Source organism: Hemiscyllium ocellatum, chromosome 40, assembly GCF_020745735.1.
Source record: "Hemiscyllium ocellatum isolate sHemOce1 chromosome 40, sHemOce1.pat.X.cur, whole genome shotgun sequence".
In the NCBI taxonomy this organism is placed as follows: Eukaryota; Metazoa; Chordata; class Chondrichthyes; order Orectolobiformes; family Hemiscylliidae; genus Hemiscyllium; species Hemiscyllium ocellatum.
Window position 1 is genome coordinate 4,440,336 of NC_083440.1, and position 7,126 is coordinate 4,447,461.

Sequence of the window (7,126 nt, forward strand, 5' to 3'; positions counted from 1 at the left end):
ATCTAATCAAACGATTGAGGTGGCTAATGTACAGAGTCCCTTAAACAGGGAAGTCAGTTACAGATTGGAATATTATCAAGCGGGATTCGTATCGATTATGTGCAGAATAAAGATAGCTGGAGTGAGTTACAGCATGGAATATAATCGAGGGGTTCAGGGTGGTTGGTATGAAGAAAAACAGTTAGCCAGGAAATGAGTTACAGCCTGGAATCTAATCGAAGTTTTCAGGGTGGTTTATACACGGATAACAGGTAGCCCAGCGTGAGTTATAAAGTCATAAAAGTCATCGAGATGTCCAGTATGGAAACAGACCCTTCGGTAAAATCTGTCCATGCCGACCAGATATCCCAATCCAATCTAATCCTACCTGCCAGCACCCAGCCCATATCCCTCCAAACCTTCCATTCATATATCTATCTAGCTGCATTTCACATGTTGCAATTGTACCAGCCTCCACCACATCTTCTGGCAGCTCATTCCATACATGTACAACCCTCGGAGTGAAAACGTTACCGCTGAGGTCTCTTTTATATCTTTCCCCTCTCACCCTAAGCCTATGCCCTCCAGATCTGGACTACCCCACCACAAGGAAAAGACTTTGTCTGTTTATCTTATCAATGTTCCACATAATTTTATAAACCTCTATTAGGTCACCCCTCAGCCTCCGACGGTCCAGCGAAAATAGCCCCAGCCAGTTCAGCCTCTCGCTGTAGCTCAAATCCTCCAACCCTGGCATCATACATGAAAATCTTTTCTGGACCCTTTGAAGTTTCACAACATCTTTCGGATAGGAAGGAGATCAGAATTGCATGCAATATTCCAACAGTGGCCTAACCAATGCCCTGCACGGCCGCAACATGACCTCTCAACTCCTGTGCTTAGCACTCTGACCAATAGAAGAAATCATACCAAACGCCGTCTTCATTATCCTATATACCTGCGACTCCACTTTCAAGGAGCTCTGAACCTCCACTCCAAAATCTCTTTGTTCAACAACACTCTCTAGGGCCTTACCATTAAGTATATAAGTACTGCTAAGATTTGCTTTCCCTAAATGCAGCATCTCGAATTTATCGGAATTAAACTCCATCAGCCACCTCTCAGACTATTGGCCAATCTGCTCCAGATCCTGTTGTAATCTGAGGTACCCTCTTCGCTGTCTACTGCATCACCAATTTTGGTGTCATTTGCAAACTTACGAACTGATCAGGCCCAGGGGATTGATCCACTTTTAACTGTTTCAAGACATCCAGCCATTCCTCCTCTGTAATCTGGACATTTTGCAAGATGTCACCATCTATTTCCCTTTAGTGTATATCTTCCATGTCCTTTTCCACAGTAAACAGTGATGCAAAATGTTCATTTAGTATCTCTCCCATTTTCTGTGGCTTCACGCAAATGCCGTCTTGCTGATCTTTGAGGGTGCCTATTCTCTCCCTAGTTATCCTTTTGTTCTTAATATATTTGTAAGAATGCTTTGGATTCTCCTTAATTCTATTTGCCAAAGATGTCTCGTGATCCCGTTTTGTCCTCCTGATTTCCCACTTAAGTATATTAATACTTTCTTTATACTCTTCTAAGGTTCAATCGATCTATTCTGTCTATACCTGATATATGCTGCCTTCTTTTTCTTAATCAGACCCTCAATTTATTTAGTCAGCCAGCATTCCCTATATCTACCAACTATCCCTTTCACCCCGACAGGAATGTACTTTCTCAGGACTCTTGTGACCTCATTTGTGAAGACTTCCCATTTTCCAGCCGTCCCTTTACCTACGAACATCTGCCTCCAATCAACTTTCGAACATTCTTGCCTAATACCGTCAAAGTTGTTCTTTCTCCAATTTAGAACTTCAACATTTAGATCTGGTCTATCCTTTTCCATCACTATTTTAAAACAAATTGAATTATTGTCGCTGGCCCCAAAGTACTCCCACACTGACACCTCATCACCTGCCCTCCCTTATTTCCCCAGAGTCGGTCAAGTTTTGCACCATCTCTACTCGGTACATCCACATACTGAATCAGAAAATTGTCTTGCACACAATGAAGAAATTCCTCTCCAACTAAATCTTTGACATTATGGCAGTTCCAGTCGATGTTTAGAAAGTTAAAATCCCTTACCATAACTACCCTATTTTTCTTACAGATAGCTGCGATCTCCTCACAAGTTTGTTTCTCAATTTCTTTCTGACTATTGGGGAGTCTATAACACAATCCCAATAACGTGATAATCCCTTTCTTATTTTTCTGCTCCAACGAAATAACTTCTCTGGATGTATGTCCAGGAATATCCCCCCTCAGCACAGCTGTCATGATATCCCTTATCAAAAATACCACTCCACACCTCTCTTGCCTCCCTTTCTACCCTTCCTGCAGTATTTGTATCCTGGAGCATGAAGCTGCCAGTCCTGCCAATCGCTAAACCATGTTTCTGTAATTGCGATGACATCCCAGTCGCATGTTCCTAACCATGAACTGAGTTCATCTGCCTGCACCGTTAGGCCTCTTGCATTGAAATAAATGCAGTTTGATGTATTCGTCCTCCCTTGTCTCAGCCTACCCTGATTGCTTGACTCACTTCTGTTCTCAGCTGTACCCGTCTCAGATCGATCTCACTTGAGCAGATTTCGGAATGATGCGAGCAGGTATTGTAGGTTTAGTGAGTTTAAATAGATCAAACCCAAAGGCCTGGAGGAATTGTAACGAAAGAGACTAGGGAGGACTCTGTCCCAAACCTTTAATTCTTTTCTGGTCACTGGGGAAATGCCAGAGGGCTGGAGGTTAGCTGATGTTTTTCCACTCTTCAGGATGGTGTTAAGAGATAGAGGGGAATTACAGATTGGTGATTATCACATTGCTGCCTAGAAAACTATTGGAAGAAGTGCCGAAGGAGAGAATTAATCTCCATTTTAAGAGGCAAGGCTTGGTCATGCACAATCAACACGATTCTGTCAGTGTGGGAGGGGGGAATACCTCACAAATCTGGTGGAGCTTTAAGAGGAGGTGTCCAGGTCTGTGGACGAGGGGAGGGAATTGATCTGGTTTGTACAGATTTAGCACAGGCTTTGACAAGGCCCCACATGGCAAATTGATAACTGAAATAAAACCACATGCCTTTCAGAGTACATTAGCTGCTTGGCTCCAAAATTGATGCAGTTCGATAAGGCAGGTGGCGTTGGTAGAAGGCTGTGTAAGTGGAAACAGGTGTCCTGTGGTGGACAACAGGGATCAGTGCTGGGTCCCTTATTGGTTATAATAATCATAATGATATTGATGTGTACGTGTGTGTGTGATGGGTGGGGCGGGGGGGGCGGATTGTGGAAGTACGAAAGGTGGTTGGGGATGATAAGTAAATTTGCAGATGATACAAATATTGCCTGGGTTTTTCACAGTGAGGAAAATTGTCTTAGGTTGCGGACAGAAATAGTCAGATTGGCCAGATTAGTGAGATGGGCAGAGCAGTGGCAGATGGAATTTAATCCAAATAAATGTGAGCACATGTCTTTGGCAGAAGTCAAATGACAAGGCAGTACGCAATGAATGTTAGCACACTGGGAACATCAAAGGACCTGAATCATGTTGAGGTGTTTGTCTACAGATCCCTGAAGGAAGCAGGATCGTCTTTTCGGGGCGTTAAGAAGGCACATAGCAGAGTCGTAGATTATAAGAGCTGGGAGGCCCTTTTGGAGCTGTACAAGTCTTTGGTTCGACCGCATTTGGAGTATCGTATGTGGTTCTTGTCACTGTACCATAGGGAGGATGAGACTACATTGCAGGGAGACCAAAGGTGTTTCAGTAGAATGTTGTCTGGGCTATAGCAATTTAGCTGTGAAGAGCGAGGCTGGTTAAGCTGGGGTTGCAGTCGAAAGTATGAGTATGCTTAAGAGGGAAATCAGGAGGGCAAAACGGGGACATGAGATAGCTTCGACAAAGAGAATTGAGGAGAATGCAAAGGGTTTTAGAAATATATTAAGGATAAAAGGGTAACTATGGAGAGAATCGGACCCCTCAAAGATCAGCAAGGCAGCCTTTGTGTTGAACTACAGAAAATGGAGGGAGGGGGGAGATTCTAAATGAATATTTTTGCATCAGTATTTACTGTGGAAACGGATATGGAAGATACAGACTGTGTGGAATGAGCTGAAGAGGATGTGATGGAGGCTGGTACAATTGCAAAATTTAAGAGGTATTTGGATGGGTGTACGAATAACAAGGGTTTGGAGGGATATGGGCTGCATTCTGGCAGGTTGGACTAGTTTGAGTTGAGATATCTGGTCGACATAGACGGATTGGACCGAAGGGTCTGTTCCGTGTTGTACATCTCTATGACTGTAGAACAGAAATCGATGTACATTAAGCTATGGAGTGCGTGAAGAGGGTGAACAGAAAACAGTTATTTTCCCTTTGTCGAGGTGTAGATAAAAGGATGACATGATTTTGATCTGAAAGGCAGGAGGTTTAGGGGGACGTGAGGAAATACCTTCTTACCTAGAGGATGTTAGAGGCCTGCAATGCACTGATTGCGATGATACTTCAGGCAAGAAACATTTAAAACGAACTTGCATATGTACTTGAAATGTCATGACACTCAAGGCGAGGGGTCCAGTGCTGGGCAGTGGGAATGATGTAGATTGAGTGTAGTTTACGCATGAGAGGCCAAAGGGCCTCTTCTCTTCTACGGGAGTCCACCATTCTGTAATTCTGAAATGTAGGTTCGGAATCACTTCCTAGTTTGTTCCGATCTGTTTTAAAGAAATATTTCGCAGTGTAAGTTCCAACTGTTGTTGTGGTCAGCATCAGCTTCAGGTTCTGCATTACAGTGCTCACTCACAGACAGATTTCTCAACTGTGTTGTAAAATTGAATAAACAAGGAAAAAAGAGGGAGAACAATGTACAATGGAAAAGCAGCTCTGCAACATGAGATATGGAATGACTGCATAGCCTCGGTAAAATGAAGGTCATCAATGAAAAGAATATCAAAAGATATTTAGTTATTAATGGGACTGGTGGTGAGTGGAATATTATTTCATTATTGCTGTTTGAAGACGAGTTGCAGGTAACATTTGTCACCTTAATAGGATCAGATTAATCCAGTCTTTGGGGAGTTCAAATACAGAATTAAATCTCCATGATATCATATCGTTAAAATAAACCTGTTGTAGTAATCTGTTTGTTCGAAATTATATTTCAAAAAATCATAGATTCCCAGAGGAGATATCACACAATATAAAATAAAGTCTCTGGAACTGGGTCAGCTCCAAATCCGAGAGAATTCTTCAATTCTGACAGATTGTCAGCAGTAAGAACGGGGAGATTGTTTCACAAACAACACAATGCATCTGCCAAGGCATGTGGTCGCGACAGTATATTACACTGTCCTTACTATTGTTGGCATTCCTCGTAAGTCTTGTTACAATTTTAATTTCCATAAATCTCAGCATTAATCGCTCATTTCCACTCTATGACTGATACTTATTTTCTTTCCATTCAGTAAGGTAAATCTCGATGTCAGTTGATAGTGCCCTCACTTACTGAGTTTAAAGAAAATAGTTGTTTGATGAGGAGGCTCCTCAGTAATGTGCAGTGTTGCCTGATTCTCTATACTGTGCAGAATGGGTTTGCCCTGGCACCACACTGATCGGGTTTGGTTGAGCAACGGCCTTGGCTGGTCAAGAAAGTTTTTACCAAGACCACACTCTCTCTGTGGAAGTTCAAAGTCTGCTATTTGTCAAGTGGATTTCGTAGCAACCCACCTCTTAGTGATACCTGGTGTTTCCCATTCCTTGATGCGAAGGAATTGTGTTGGTAGGTCTTGATCATTCAGCTCGCTCCAAATGGGAGCCCACATACGACAGGAGGGCAATGGGTGGGTCGGACAGATCATTATGTAGTGATAAGCGAAGGGCAGATGACCCTGATGATCCGATGTGCTGTTCTTAGTCAGTGGATGTGCGGAGGAATGATTTTGTGAGGGCAGATAATCAGGTTAATATGAGTTCCAAATGTGTGAGAGAAATGCACGGAGTTAACATTTCCAAACTAACTCTGTGGTGTAATTCCTCAACTCAGAAAAGAACATCTCTATTTCTAATTGATACACACTCTACATTATCCAGTGATTGATTAGAATATTTCGTACTGTTAATCTAGATCTCCAGGAGTAACTCTGAATGAAGCAGTTCCTGATCGTGGAATTGCACTGAATGGGGAATAACCTGTTATTACCGTTGCCTCTTGGTGCTGGGAGAATGTGTCATTGTAGAATTGTTCTGAGTGTGGGTAACTGCTCAGATATGAACTTCTGACCCAGTATTGTTGCTTTTCTCGAATATCAGTAAACGCAACATTGCTGTTAATGTGTAGCAGAATAGGGGATTATCCATGACCTCAATTGTAAATATTATTGGAAGTTTCTTTCAGTTGAGAGCTGTACTGAATGTGGGTCAATATCCTGAAGGCAACATCCGATTCCCGTGGCAATGTGATGCAGTGAGCAGCTTTCTGTGAAATTCTAACTGGGTCTGGTTTCTTAGCCAAAGGAGAACAACGAGCCCAGTCTCCAAGTGTTATTGGGAGTTTTTGGCAAAATACAATAACACTGAGTATGAGTTACCAACAAGAGGGAAACAATTCTCCGCCGTGGTCTTGCAAAAGAAGGAGTATATCTGAGGATAGAATTTAACTTTTGGGGGACTGAATGAAAGGGAAGATTTGTATGCAGTTGGAACTAGGAACATCATTTGACTGAAACAAAGAGATGCTTCTTTAATATGACAGTTTTCATTTCTGATCTGTTCACTGGTGGAGTTTGGTAATACGATGGATTACAAATGGGAATATCTTTGGTTGCATATATTTCGTGATATGTTGACAAAGTAAAGTGTTTTATTGGGGATAAATAGGTGTGACGTCTTGCAAAAATGAAAATAACAGAACAATGCTGTGAATTCAAATAATTGTCCCAGAGGCAACTAATGTTTCCTTAAATAATATTTCTGGGTGTGATTAACCTTTCAGCAAAGTTAAAATAAACTGCAGGACATGACTTCCCTCATTCATTTTCTAAATGTTTATAACTGTGGATGTCGAGCTAGACTGATTGCCACTATTCCATCTTTGAGT